At 34.0% G+C, this 16,635-nt stretch overlaps 1 long non-coding RNA gene across 3 annotated transcripts; it reads left to right on the top strand.

The window, feature by feature from the left end:
* Positions 1-728: 728 nt before the first annotated feature.
* On the top strand, positions 729-14,453 carry LOC134681045 (uncharacterized). Of its 3 annotated transcripts, XR_010100559.1 has the most exons (6): positions 729-805; positions 2,227-2,340; positions 5,132-5,284; positions 11,531-11,841; positions 12,595-12,662; positions 13,049-14,453. It is a non-coding gene; the product is annotated as an uncharacterized LOC134681045 (long non-coding RNA). The 3 variants fall into 3 exon arrangements; XR_010100558.1 differs by having other exon boundaries at positions 5,132-11,841; positions 13,071-14,453; XR_010100557.1 differs by having other exon boundaries at positions 5,132-11,841.
* The last annotated feature ends 2,182 nt before the right edge of the window (positions 14,454-16,635 follow it).

Raw genomic sequence — 16,635 nt, 5'->3', positions numbered from 1 at the left:
AAGGTAACTTTCTATAACTTTGACACTAAAGCTGCAATAATAATTTTATCTCATACAGTCAAACCTTAGTAAACTGACCCTGAATAAACTGGTTTCCTGTTCATACCCTTTGTAAAATGGACCCTGTGTATTCCAAATTCCTGTCTAATGATTTAGTCCCAATATTGTTATTTACATCAATTATTACTTGTCAAAACTAATCTCTTGTGTCACAACTCAGATAACACAAGGATTCTAATGCAAAAAGAAACAATGAACACAAAGGGAAAGTGTCAAATCAGAGACTGATGTTACAGAGGTCTATTTGACAAATTGATCACATTCCAAATTCACACCATTTCAAGCTTGAAAATTTTGTCCAATCTTGCTCCAAGTGTTTAGAGTTTGACCTCAGCAGTAATATAAAAAACCTCCAGATTGAGCTTATTTCTTAAATATAGATAAAAAAAGAAAAAAAATAACAATCAAAACCAAGGAGTGAACAAAGACTCACAAAACCAAAGGACATTTACATCAACAATTATAAATAATAATTAAGAAACAACATGAACTCCACTATAAACCAGGAGTGAAATCAGGTGCTCTAGAAGGGTAAGCATTTCCTGCACCGTATACGACACCCATCGTGTTATTTCTTTGTTCAGTTCGGTAATGATGGAAAGTTCTTATGACTGAGAAAGAGTATTATAGATTGCATCATACTCTATAGTTGAGTTATTGTTATTTTTAGGGAAAAGTTCAACATATGATGATAACAAGGCTGCAAAACTTCAGAAAGTTCCAACTGAACCTGAGGCAGAAAAAGGTAACTTTCTATAACAGTGACACTAAAGCTGCAATAATAATTTTATCTCATACAGTCAAACCTTAGTAAACTGACCCTGAATAAACTGGTTTCCTGTTCATTCAGCTAAAACTAAAGTCCTATTTTTTTCACTTCAAAGTCTTTCTTAAAATACACTTTGTAAAATGGACCCTGTGTATTCCAAATTCCTGTCTAATGATTCAGAAGAAGAAATCTTCAATTGCACAATATTGTGCAGTAGATTTGCAAGATCTTGACATTTGTTTTGTGGCAAAAACGCGTACTGTGGATTCATTTATTTTCGTTGGTATCAATTTTTGTGGATTGCTGAAAACTTGCAATTTTGTGGATATTTAATTTCTTGGTTTTGCCAATCTCTGTATACAGAGCCTAATGATAATATGAACATTGAAATTTTTGGTTAACCTGTACCCACAAAACCCACGAAAGTTGGTATCTAACGAATAATAATGAATCCACAGTATTATGTTAACAATTTGACAAGTTTCCCTCTGTTTTAAACTTTTAAATTTTTCCTGTCAAATTTATTCAATTAGAACTTCTGTGGATGCATTATTATTTGTTGGATACAAATCATTGTGAATTTGGTGGGTACAGGTAATCCACAAAATCAAATGTTCAACAAATAAAAAAAAAATCCATAAGTGTGAATGTAGACTTTGGCAAAACCATGAAATTAAATATCCATGAACATGTTAGTTTTCCTATTGGTTTCATCATTATTCATAGCAATTTTACAATTTTTCTGTTGATGCAATTTTTGAATAGCTGACCCATCTGATTTTCTATATATTACAATATCATTGATCTATGTTTCCCCCACATCAAATGATGTTACAAGTTTCCCTGAACTGTTGAATTTACAATCATACACAAATTTTTTATCAAACTATAGGAAGTATCTTTCTTGTCAATGTTATGTGCCTGTACAAAATACCAAAGCCTGTTTTACATGAGAACATTAGCTGGCCTAATTTTTTCAAATCTAGCATGAAAACACCTAGCCACTGGCCAGATAAAGGAATTGGCTATACATGGGAGGTACTTCTGCATATAATTGCAGAATTGTAAGCCTAACGTGGACCAATAAGGGAGGTGGTCGTTCTAGGGTGGGGCTGTTTCATAGAGGGACTACTGTAGTGATAATTAATATTGTATTGAATTTGTCTATGCAGCTGTTGAACGATATGGATATACATTAGAATTTGAACATCAACATTTAATTAAAAATTAGAATAAATATTTTGCAGGTTTTCAGAATTTATATTCATGGAAATTAAAAGGTTGATGTTCAAATTGTTATTTATTTCATACCCAAAATCTATGGAGATTTTAGGTAACTTGATTTATGAGTGATTACAATTATTAAACAAGTACCTTTGTAATTGAATATTTTATAGGAACAAAAAGAAAATATAAATTATGGACTGAAGAGAATACTAAAGTAGTGGATGTTTATTTTAAGAGATACATTACAGATACATCTAGCTTGGACAACAAAGGGTCATTGCCAGGTAAACTTTTGCTTTATCGATTATCAAATACAAAACCTATACAGAAAAATGATCACTAAGCCAACTGCATTGCTCAACTGGACCAGGCCTCGACAATAACGCTTGTCCGATTGCCCGTTACCAGAGGTGAAAAAAGTCGGACAGGTAAAAGCTGTATCAAGCTTGTCCGTCGGGACAAGCACAATTATTCAGCAGAAAATAAATGTAATCCAACTTTGAAGAACAAAGTTATTATAAACAAAAAACACGAAAACTAATATTAATTTGACATGTTTCTGCATTCTGTTTATTTAAATGCAAAACTTTTTTCTTCAACATGTTTACTTGCAATTGATTATTTTCAACTGGTTCTTTGTCAAATACTTTTTAACAGGTGAAAGGTATTTACTGATCCGAATCAATGATGCCTTTTGTAGATCAGGTAACTTAACAGGACAGTTCGTCACCTCAAGTTTAATAGACAGTTTGGCACTGAGAAAACATATTTAGTAGACATGATTGATAGACAGTTTGGCAAGGCAGGAGATATTTTGGGACCAAGACAAATCAGTACCTCATTTTGCTACATTATTCTGATCCTTATAAGAAATACCATACCAGTAATTTTTTCACAAAAATATTTTTTTAATTTACCATTAAATTCACAAACTCATATTTGATCATAAGTAGAAAAAAAACCAATACTGACAATATGGTGACCTATAGTTTTCTGTGTCATTTGGTCTCTTGCAGAGAGTTGTCTCATTGGCAATCAGACCTTATCTTCTTTTTATTGATTGCATTTCAATAAACTTTTTTCAACTTAAAAAAAAAACCAGGATACAAATCCAATGAGTGTACAGGCCTATCAGATGGTGCCTCTTGTTTAGAGTCTGATGAGACTGACATTGATGAAAAACTAGAACCTTAGTCCCGTGACATGACTAGATTTAGTTGTACTTGACTCGTATTTTTGAAAAGTATTTCAAATCAAAAGAAATACATCAAATCCTGTCTATTGTTTAAATTCGTTTTTTTCCTTTTATCAACTAAAAATGTAAAAAGGTTATTTTTTAAAAGAAATTTTTTGGACAAGTAACAATATCAATAGGACAAGTAAATTTTGGTAGGACAAGTTGAAAAAAGGGTATCATAGAGGCCTGCTGGCCGCCAGTTGAACTAAGAGTTGAGGGCTAGCTGGCTATCAGTTGAGCAAATAGTTGAGGGCCAGTTGAGGGCTACCTGGATTTTTGCCATGCAAATAAGGTATCCCTCAACTAGTAATGCTCAACTTTATGTAAATTAGTGAGCAACTTTAAGAAAATATCACAGTTGAGGACTAGGTGTCCAACAATTGAGCAATTAGAGTTGAGGGGTACCTGGCCAACAGTTGAGGACCAGGTCATTAAAAGTTGAGGGCTAGGTCTTAAAAAGTTGGGCATTATCTGGTAATTGCAAACTGAGGGCTACACATTGTAGATAAAATAAATTAAAATGGTGTATTTTTATAGCCAAAATTTTGCTAATAGATCTCAACTCACAACACACTACATTAATACTTTAACCTTGCTTTTTGGATCTAGTAAATTAGAATGGATCTATAATTTTATACCAAATTCATCATATTAGAATATTCTTATTTTATTAGTAATTTTTTTTTAAAACATATTATCTTAATAATAGAATAAATATGTCTCCTGTCTTACACATTTTGATAATATCTAAGTTAATGCATAAATATATTGTCTCAATTTTTTCTTCACTCTTCAAAAATAAGAAGACATTTTAAATATCACTATTTTGAATTATAAGAGCATATACACTTATTCAATCTGGTGGAAATTTTAATCCAAGGTATTTACCAAAAGATGTTTCCAGAAATATATGTTAAAACATCAATATTCCTAAATCCAAGAGTCATGTCATCAGAAGAATATACTGCACTATTCAATGTCAATACAGTTATTTGTACATCCATTGTAAAATTCATATTTTATTCATGATAGCTTGAAGACATCTTTGTTTGCCATGTCTATGCTCAAACCAAGTTCAAATTTTAAATGTTTGAGGTTCTTTAGGGTACTGTAACAGTGTGATTTACCTCTAATAATAACTGTTACCCAAACCTTGAATATTTGATATATCTCATAATAAAGAAATACTGTTTGTTTTTTTATCTTTATTTCAAAGATTTTGTAAAATACAGAAAAACGATATAAATATGTGCTTCCCTTAATTTTGCCTCAAACTTTGTGTACATTTATAATAATACTTCCTGTCCATTTGCACCATACACAGAGAAAACAGATGGCTAATAACATTCATATCACCAGGTCATATTTCTAATTGCTCAACTTTTGCTCAACTATAAAAAAAAAAAAAAAGTCTGAACGCTCAACTTTTCCTCAGCTACAAAAAATTCCAAGTCTGAATGCTTAACTTTTGCTCAACTATATGAAAACCAAAGGCCAATTGCTCAACTTTTCCTCAACTTAATGTACAGCTTCAGTTGAGGGCAAGTTGAGCGACATCTATCAAACCTACAGTTCTTGTCCAGGTTTGAGTTGAGCTAAGATGCTCAACACCTAGCCCTCAACTATTTTTCTTATAGGTTGCACTCTGTTAATACAGCTGTTTCTCAAAACATGCCTCTTTTGGGGAGATCTTGAATACTTGTAGAAAATTAATTTATAGACACTGCCTTTTCAAATGCACATTATGGGTCACTCTGTAAAATAAATTCTAACAAAATTTGTTTTTTCTGTATGCTTAATGAATAACTATGCCAATGTACAAGATTGTTTTTTTTCAGGATCAAAAGATGTAAGAGAGTTTCTTCAGAAGCATCCAATCCTTCAAGATATTGAAATTAAAAAAAGGATAACAGCCATCAAGACAAAAATCTTCAATGATAGAAAAGTTTACAGAGAAAAAATTTCAAAGAAACTTAAGAAAAACCTCCAAAGTATGTGAGCATTCTGAATATCATGCATTCCATATAATAGATTGACTTGTAATAGGCCTCTTAATCTGTAATCATCCTCATCTCTCAAACAACAGCCAGTATCATGTAAACTGAATCAGAATCATCATCTCTCCACCAACAGTCAGTCTTATGTAAACTGAATCAGCATCATCATCTTTTACCAACAGCCAGTCTCATAATAACTGAATCTGCATCAACATCTCTCCACCAACAGCCAGTCTCATGTAAACTGAATCAGCATCATCATCTCTCCACCAACAGCCAGTCTTATGTAAACTGAATCAACATCTCTCCACCAACAGCCAGTCTTATGTAAACTGAATCGGCATCAACATCTCTCCACCAACAGCCAGTCTCATAACATCTCTCAACCAACAGCCAGTCTAATGTAAACTGATTCGGCATCAACATCTCTCCATCAACAGCCAGTCTTATGTTAACTGAATCGGCATCAACATCTATCCACCAACAGCCAGTCTTATGTAAACTGAATCAGCATCATCATCTATCCACCAACAGCCAGTCTTATGTAAACTGAATCAGCATCATCATCTATCCACCAACAGCCAGTCTTATGTAAACTGAATCAACATCTCTCCACCAACAGCCAGTCTTATGTAAACTGAATCGGCATCAACATCTCTCCACCAACAGCCAGTCTCATAACATCTCTCAACCAACAGCCAGTCTAATGTAAACTGATTCGGCATCAACATCTCTCCATCAACAGCCAGTCTTATGTTAACTGAATCGGCATCAACATCTATCCACCAACAGCCAGTCTTATGTAAACTGAATCAGCATCATCATCTATCCACCAACAGCCAGTCTTATGTAAACTGAATCAGCATCATCATCTATCCACCAACAGCCAGTCTTATGTAAACTGAATCAGCATCAACATCTATCCACCAACAGCCAGTCTTATGTAAACTGAATCAGCATCATCATCTCTCCACCAACAGCCAGTCTTATGTAACGTGAATCGGTATTCTCATCTCTCCACCAACAGCCAGTCTTATGTTAACTGAATCGGCATTCTCATCTCTCCACCAACAGCCAGTCTTATGTTAACTGAATCGGCATTCTCATCTCTCCACCAACAGCCAGTCTTATGTAAACTGAATCGGCATCAACATCTCTCCACCAACAGTCAGTCTTATGTTAACTGAATCAGCATCATCATCTCTCCACCAACAGCCAGTCTTATGTTAACTGAATCAGCATCAACATCTCTCCACCAACAGTCAGTCTTATGTAAACTGAATCGGCATCAACATCTCTCCACCAACAGCCAGTCTCATGTAAACTGAATCAGCATCATCATCTATCCACCAACAGCCAGTCTTATGTAAACTGAATCGGCATTCTCATCTCTCCACCAACAGCCAGTCTTATGTAAACTGAATCGGAATCATCATCTCTCCGCCAACAGCCAGTCTTATGTAAACTGAATCGGCATCAACATCTCTCCACCAACAGCCAGTCTTATGTAAACTGAATCTGCATCCTCATCTTTCCACCAACAGCCAGTCTTATGTTAACTGAATCGGAATCATCATCTATCTACCAACAGCCAGTCTTATGTCAACTGAATCAGCATCATCATCTATGTAAACTGAATCAGCATTCTCATCTCTCCACCAACAGTCAGTCTCAAGTAAACTGAATCGGCATCAACATCTCTCCACCAACAGCCAGTCTTATGTTTACTGAAACAGCATCCTCATCTCTCCACCAACAGCCAGTCTTATGTAAACTGAATCGGCATCAACATCTCTCCACCAACAGCCAGTCTTATGTAAACTGAATCTGCATCCTCATCTTTCCACCAACAGCCAGTCTTATGTTAACTGAATCGGAATCATCATCTATCTACCAACAGCCAGTCTTATGTTAACTGAATCAGCATCATCATCTATGTAAACTGAATCAGCATTCTCATCTCTCAACCAACAGTCAGTCTTATGTAAACTGAATCGGCATCAACATCTCTCCACCAACAGCCAGTCTTATGTTAACTGAATCAGCATCAACATCTCTCCACCAACAGCCAGTCTTATGTTAACTGAATCGGCATCAACATCTCTCCACCAACAGCCAGTCTTATGTTAACTGAATCGGCATTCTCATCTCTCAACCAACAGCCAGTTTTATGTTAACTGAATCGGAATCAACATCTCTCCACCGACAGCCAGTCTTATGTTAACTGAATCGGCATCAACATCTCTCCACCAACAGCCAGTCTTATGTTAACTGAATCGGCATTCTCATCTCTCCACCAACAGCCAGTCTTATGTAAACTGAATCAGCATTCTCATCTCTCCACCAACAGCCAGTCTTATGTTTACTGAATCGCATCAACATCTATCCACCAACAGCCAGTCTCGTGTAAACTGAATCAGCATTCTCATCTCTCCACCAACAGCCAGTCTTATGTTAACTGAATCGGCATCAACATCTCTCCACCATCAGCCAGTCTTATGTTAACTGAATCGGCATCATCATCTCTTTACCAACAGTTAGTCTTATGTAAACTGAATCGGCATCAACATCTCTCCACCAACAGCCAGTCTTATGTAAACTGAATCAGCATTCTCATCTCTCCACCAACAGCCAGTCTTATGTTAACTGAATCGGCATCAACATCTATCCACCAACAGCCAGTCTCATGTAAACTGAATCAGCATTCTCATCTCTCCACCAACAGCCAGTCTTATGTTAACTGAATCGGCATCATCATCTCTTTACCAACAGTTAGTCTTATGTAAACTGAATCGGCATCAACATCTCTCCACCAACAGCCAGTCTTATGTAAACTGAATCGGCATCATCATCTCCCCACCAACAGCCGGTCTTGTGTTAACTGAATCGGCATCAACATCTCTCTACCAACAGCCAGTATCATGTTAACTGAATCAGCATTCTCATCTCTCCACCAACAGCCAGTCTTATGTTAACTAAATCGGCATCAACATCTCTCCACCAACAGCCAGTCTTATGTAAACTGAAACAGCATCCTCATATCTCCATCAACAGCCAGTCTTATTTTAACTGAATCGGCATCAACATCTCTCTACCAACAGCCAGTCTGATTTTAACTGAATCCTCATCAACATCTCTCCACCAACAGCCAGTCTTATGTAAACTGAATCGGCATCAATATCCCACCACCAACAGCGAGTCTTATGTAAACTGAATCGGAATCATCATCTCTCCATCAACAGCCAGTCTCATTTTAACTGAATCAGCACCATCATCTCCACTAACAGCCACTCTTATGTAAACTGAATCAGCATCATCACTCTCCACCAACAGCCAGTCTTATGTAAACTGAATCAGCATCATCATCTATCCACAAACAGCCAGTCTTATGTAAACGGATTCGGCATTTTCATCTCTCCACCAACAGCCAGTCTTATGTAAACTGAATCGGCATCATCTTCTCTCGTCCAACAGCCGGTGTTATGTAAATTGAATCAGCATCATCATTTCTCCACCAACAGACAGTCTTCTGTAAACTCAATTGGCACAACATCTCTCAACCAACCTGCTGGCTTATTATCCTCATCTCACAACCAACAAACAGTCTGGCATACACTGAATAAGCATCATCTTCTTTCACCCAATCATGAGCCTAGTGTGTACTGAATAATCATCTCTCTACCAACAAACAGTCTGGCGTATATTGAATTAGCATCATCATCTCCTAAGCAACAAACGGTCTGGCATATTTTGAATAAGCATCATCATATCTCAGCCAAAAAACGGTCTGGCATATCTTGAGCTAGCATAATCATCTTTCTACCAGCAAACATTCTGGCATATACACTGAATGAGCATCGTCATCTCTCTACCAAGAAACAGTCTGGCATATACTGAATAAGGAATATCATCTCTCAACCAACGAACATCCTAGTTGTACTGCACTACCATCCTCATCTCTAAACCAACAGTCTGGCAGTAACTGAATCAGCATCACCATCTCTCTACCAACAAACAGTCTAGCATATACTGAATAAGCATCATCATATATTAAGGAACAAACAGTATAGCATATCCTGAATTACCATCATCATCTCTCGACCAACCAACAGTCTAGCATATACTGAATAAGCATCATCATATATCAAGGAACAAACAGTATGGCATATCCTGAATTATAATCATCATCTCTCTACCAACTAACAGACTAGCATATACTGAATTATCATCAGTATCTCTCAACAAACAACAGTCTGGAATATACTGAATAAGCATCAGCATCTCTCAACCAACAAAAACTCTGGCATATACTGAATTACCATCATCATCTCTCAACAAACAACAGTCTGGCATATACTAAGTTAGTATCATTATCTCTCAACAAACAACAGTCTGGCATATACTGAATTAGCATCATCATCTCTCAACAAACAACAGTCTGGCATATACTGAATTAGCATCATCATCTCTCAACCAACAAACAGCATTGTATGTACTGAATTAGCATCCTCATCTTTAAACCAACTAGCAGTCTGGCATATATTGAACTAGCATCGTCATAATCCTACAAACAAACAGTCTGGCATATACTGAATTAGCATAATCATCTCTCTACAAACAAGACAGTCTGGCTTCTACTGAATTACCATTCTCAACTCTCAGGCAACAAACAGTCTAGCATATACTGAATAAGCACCATTATCTTTCAACCAACAACCAGTATGGCATACACTGAATAAGCATCATTATCTTTCAACCAACAAACAGTTTGGCATAAATTGAATAAGGAACATCATCTCTTAACCAACAAACAGTCTGGCATATATTCCATTAGCATTATTTTCAGTCTGGGATGTACTAAAATGACAATCCTCATGTCTCAACCAACAAACAGTCTTATACTGAATAACCATCATCATGTTTCAACAAATAAAACGTTTGGCATATACTGAATTAGCAACATCATCCTTCAACCAACAGTCTGGCATAAACTGAAGAAACGGCATCATCTTTCAACCAACAAACAGTCTGGTATATACTGAATAAGCATCATAATCTCTCAACCAACAGACTGTCTGGCATATATTGATTCAGCATCATCATCTTTCTACCAACAAACAGTCTGGCTTATACTGAATTACAATTTCATCTCTCAACCAACAAACAGTCTGGCATATACCTAATTAGCATCATCATCTTTCAACCAACAACAGTCTTGCATATATACTGAATAAGCATCATACTCTTTCAACCACCGAGAAGTCTGGCTTATACCGAATTAGCATTATCATCTGTTAACAAACAAACACTCTGGCTTATACTGAATTAGCATAATCATCTCTCTACCAACAAACAGCCTGGCTTATACTGAATTAGCATCATTTTCTCTCAACATACAATAGTCTGGCATATACTGAATTAGCATCATCATCTCTCAACTAACAAACAGCATAGTGTGTACTGAATAAGCATCTTCAACACTAAACCAACTAGCAGTCTGGCATATATTGAACAAGCCTCGTCATCTCTCTACCAACAAACAGTCTGGCATATACTGAAATAGCAAAATCATCTCTAAACCAACAAACAGTCTGGCATATACTGAATTAGTATCATCTTTCAACCAACAAACAGTCTGGCATATACTGAATAAGCATCATCATCTTTCAACCAACAAACAGTCTGGCATATACCTAATTAGCATCATCATCTTTCAACCAACAAACAGTTTGGCATATACCTAATTAGCATCATCATCTTTCAACCAACAAACAGTCTGGCATAAACTAAACAAGTAACATTATCTCTTAACCAACAAACAGTCTGGCATATATTCCATTAGCATTATCTTCTATACCAACAAACAGTCTGGGATGTACTTAATGACAATCCTCATGTCTCAACCAACAAACAGTCTGGTATATATAAATTCAGCATCTTCATCTCTCAACCAACAAACAATCTGGTACATACTGAATTAACATCAGCATCTCTTTACGAACAAACAGTCTGGCACATACCGAATTACCAGCCTGGTGGGTACTGAACCAACATCATGATCTCTTAAGCTAAAAACAGCCTAATGTGTACTGAACTAGCATCATCATGTCTCCACCTACTGACAGCATGGTGTGATTTGAATCAACATTAGCACATCTCATTATTAGACATACTTGTGTGAACTGAGTCAGCCTTCTCATCTCTCCATGACAGATAACCATGTTTAAATTTCATCAGCAGCATCATCTCTCAGCCAACAGACAATCTAGTATCGACTTAGATAAGCCTACACATCTCTCCACCAACAGACAGCCTGGTCTAAACTGGAACAGCCTTTTAATCTAAAAACTAACAGCCAGCCTGGACTGTACAGAATCAGCATCCTCATCGCTCCATTTACAGATAGTCTGGTGTGTACTGATACAGACCTCCATATCTCGTGATCAACAGATATCATGGTTTGTACTGAAACAGATTTTCATCTATCAACCAACAAACAACCTGGTGTGTTATTAATCAGCATCATCATCCCTCCACCAACAGAAAAACAGGTGTGTATTTAATCAGACTACTGATTTCTCAACCAACAGACAGTTTTAATTTAAAGTATCCAAGTTGTGGGGTTTTATTCAATTAAAAAAGGGTTATTTTCCAGTTTAGGAACAATATCTCAAAAATGCCTTAGCAGTTCTCATTAAACTTGGTTGAATTGATTATTCTATTGTTTAATGCTCCTTTTTGATTTTCATCAATTGACATTGAGAAGTAATCAAACGTTATTCTTTGAAAATGAGACAGGTGTATCATATGCTTACGGGGCAGCTGTTTATTTAACGTTCTTAATTAATCAGATTTTTCCTAGGTTTTGTGGTTTCTGAGCTATTAAGGGGGCTCATGGGTCTAAATCTATTTTTGTTTATCTAATATAGGATTTGGATATATTTTTCTTTAAAAATGAACTTTGTCTTATACTTAATAGACAAATGAAATAAAAAAAATGGGGTCACCATTCATTTACACTCACAATCTCCCTTTGAAAGAAGCATACATTTTTGTAAATGTCCTTTTTTTCTGTTGAACTAATAGGAGAAATAGTGGTAATATCAAAATAAAAAAAAGAAGTAAATTACAGAAACCTCTTAAATTTTACAATTATTAAGTTTATGTACAGCATATTCGAAAACAACCAATAAAAAATAAAGGTCAGCGATGAGTTAAAAAAGAGATAATTCAATTTTGGCATTTTTGCACCAAAGGGAGATAATTTGGAGCTTTATTAATGATATCTACATTTTAAATTTCAGCTGAGGCCAACAAGAATTGACTTTTAGGAATGATGTTTGTGCCATATGATAAGTAACAACTACTTAAGGTAATAAATAAAACTTGTAATGAAAAATAAATGTTTAATTTTTTCTGAAGATCTTATACACCAAAGATGTGGTATGATTGCAAATGAGACAAGGCTCCACAGCAGACCAATTTGCACATAAATTAACACTGTACAGCCTTTACCAATGAGCAAATCCCACACTGCCTAGCCAGCTATAAAAGGCCAAGACATGACAATGTAAAACAATTCAAACAATAAAACTAACTGCCTAATTAATGTACAGAAAGTGACAGGAAAACAAATATGTAATACATAAACAAAAGACAACCACTGAATTACAGGCTCCTGTACTAGAGTAATAATTTTGTTTAAGTCAAAATCATATTTTTAATGATTCATAATTCATCAACTTTTTTTCATTGCAGTTTATTTTTCCTACACTTTTAGTTGTGACCTGCAGCAGATATTTTAGTCATTATTTCACCATTGTAAAGCCCTGCAGCTGAAGAGTCTCAGAAAATGCTAAGTATGTTACTGCTTTACCATAGCTTATAATATATATGATTAAAGGTTTACCACAGCTTATATAAAATTTTGTTTAAAGGTACTATAAATGTTGGCGTAAAATGCAAGTTTTGTTTTAATTAGCTTTAAGGATTATAGTTAAAATAGTACATACAAAAAACTTGAAACCCTATTTTTATATGACCATAAATTTTTGCGGTCTTGCTGCTGTTCAACATTATCGGCCACAAATATAGTTTCCTGACTAAAACTGAAGTATTTGCTCAATTGTTAATAATTTTAACTTAAGGAGGCTTGCGGGTAAAAGATTTTCAAAAAAAAAAATAAACATTAATTTTTCAATACAAATTTTATTTATAACCTTTAATAGTTATAACTTTATCATTTGGTACAAAAATCGTTCCAAAAAATCAATTTGTGTTGACCCCAGATGACTTTTAAAATGTAGATATCATGTTAAAAGCTCCAAATTATCTCCCTTTGGTGCAAAAATGCCATTTTTTGGCATTAAAATTGAAATATCTTTTTTAACTTATCGGTGACCTATATTTTTTATTGTTGTTTTCAAATAAGCTGTACATAAACTAAATAATTGTTAAATTTGAGCGATTTCTGTAATTCAGTTCTTTTTTGATTTCGATATTACCGTTTTTTCTCCTATTAGTTCAACGGAAAAAAAGGACATCAACAAAAATGTTTGCTTCTTTCGAAGGCAGATTGTGAGCGTAAATGAACGGTGACCCCATTTTTTTATTTCATTTTTCTATTAAGTATAAGATAAAGTTCATTTATAGAAAAATAAAGAGAAATCCTATATTAAATAAAAAAAATCATTTAGACCCGCGAGCCCCCTTAACGTTAATGAATGTGTGTATCGTGAGTTTCTCTCACTGACAACACTGGATAATAGCTAAGTGCTATATGCTAATGACTAAAAAATTAACCTTGTTAAACTTATATTTTGTGACTTCAATAACTTGTATTTAAAAGGGAAGTTACAAACATATGTTAAATAAAAATATAGATTCTATATCAATGAAACTGAATTAATCACGGAATGTAAAATATATTTCTGTTTGATTTTGGTTTTATTATCTCAAGATGATATGCTAATGACTAAAAAATTAACCTTGTTAAACTTATATTTTGTGACTTCAATAACTTGTATTTAAAAGGGAATTACAAACATATGTTAAATAAAAATATAGATTCTATATCAATGAAACTGAATTAATCACGGAATGTAAAATATATTTCTGTTTGATTTTGGTTTTATTATCTCAAGATGATCTAGGCTTCACCCCCACCCCCCCCCCCCCCCCCCCCCCCCCCTACAATGCAGAAATTAGAATATTGTTTAAACATAGCTCTTGTCAGAAAACTACCATTCACCAATTGGCCTTTAGGAAGATATATAAGCATATATGTTCTTTTAGCAATATAAATTATATTTTCTTTAATAATTGAGCTTTGTTAATGGTCTTTTTGGCATTTTAACTTTCATTGCTTATCTCCCTTTTTATGAAAGGTATATTAAGTCCACGCAATGTTGCTCTCTTTTGAAGCTTATGTTGTTGGATAGATTAATTGACTAATTGTTTTGCTTATTCATTCATAGAACAAGTACAGTATGAAATTGTGTACAGTCTTTTGCAGCAATTCATATGATTGTCTGTTTTATTTTCAATTTGTCTGGTTCAGGACTTACGCCAAACACTGCTGGTTTCTGTCATTTTGGTGTATGATAGAGAAATGCTTGTCTTTAAATGACTTTGTAATTTTCATACTTTTATTTTAGACAATTCCTTATATGGGTATTTAGTCAGATCTTGAAATTTACTTTTGATTTGTTTCAAACCGGTTTTGATCGAAATAAACAAACAAATGACAAAATTATGTTATAACATATACAGTAATTTTATGTACATGGTGTTTGGTCCATTTTTTAAAGTAGACATTTTTTTGTGATCATTGTTTTAATTTTATTACCTTAGTAAGTTCTCCTTCGTCATCTTCAGTTCTATTTAATCAGCTTTTCTATTACAGCTGTTATCTGGTGCTCTCCTCCTTTTCTTGGACTTTGGTTCCTCAACATCTTAATGAACAAATAATGTAAAAAAATTTAGTTAATCCTTATATCTATCTTTCTTATGGATTGTAGAAAAAAATAATTGTAAATGTATAAAATCAAAACTCAATGTTTCAATATTAATTGTAAAATGGTAAATGGGTCATATTATATTTTAAAGTCAATGGCGATTGCCATCTTATTTAAATATAAAAATTTTGTAAGTAGGTATGAAGGACGCCTCTGATTTACTAGTAGTCAATCCTTATGTCCAACTTTTTTATGAATTGTAGAAAAGTAATGGTTAATGTATAAATCAAAACTCAATGTATTAATACAGATTGTTAAATAAGTCAGATCAGATTTTACTGTCAATGACATTTTTCATCTTATTTAAAATATAAAAATTTTGTAAGTAGGTAAACTAATCATTGAATTTATGTTGTAAGTCTTTAAGTTTCACACAAAATGCCCTGAGAATTCAGATGTTGTTGAAATCATATAAAAGTTTAATTTTGGATCCTTTGGCTTTCATAATGACTCAAGGTTTTAATGAAATATCTGCTATATATATATTTGATATGACTTTAACATTAATCTTATTATACCCATCACAAACAAAGTATTAGAGGGGAATATAGGAATCACCCTGTCAATCTGTCTGTTTGTCCATTTTCTTGTAAGCACAACTCCTTCTAAGCAGTCAGATGGATTGAATTTTCATTCGGTTTCTTGTGCCTCTTAATTATTTTGATCTGCCTTGATTAACAAAAAAATATTGACAAATAATGTATTGTTGCATGCTAAGAAAAAATAAACAAAAATACCATGCTTTTGATAACAATATATTTCCAGGAGGCATGCATGACTAATTTTTTATATAGTCTTAAAAATAGTTATGAAATTTCTTTAGATGAAATTGTTGGTAATATCAACCTACCAGATGCTATGTATAAGTTTATAATATATATCAAAATGAAGGTACAAAATATTAACAATTCTAAGTCCAATAACTACAATGACTGTCTTATATATTTTTTTTAACATTTAGGTTTAATGAATTAAGTCTTATAAATTTGTGTTGTAACTATTATCATATGGTTAATGAATTGTGGTATTAAAATATATTTGAAAAAGGTTATTTTCTGTATTGATATATTTTGCTTTGGCAAGATATTGAAGTCTTTGTGCTATAATCTCAAGAGATATTCTTATAACTTCAGGTTTTATCAGTCTTGTATCTAGTCTTTTCGTACCATTTAATTGCATTCTACACAGATCACTAAAATTAAGTTGAGCAATACAAATTCAAGTCTTTGTCAGATTGTTGCACATGCCTTCTATTGTTTTTTACAAATCTGATACTGATACTATTATCTGACAGATCTGGGACTTTTTGGGATCTTCGAAATTTCTATT

This window comes from Mytilus trossulus, chromosome 8, assembly GCF_036588685.1.
Source record: "Mytilus trossulus isolate FHL-02 chromosome 8, PNRI_Mtr1.1.1.hap1, whole genome shotgun sequence".
Lineage (NCBI taxonomy): Eukaryota > Metazoa > Mollusca > Bivalvia > Mytilida > Mytilidae > Mytilus > Mytilus trossulus.
Note: the sequence above shows the minus strand (reverse complement) of the source record. Positions and strands in the feature narration are given on the sequence as shown.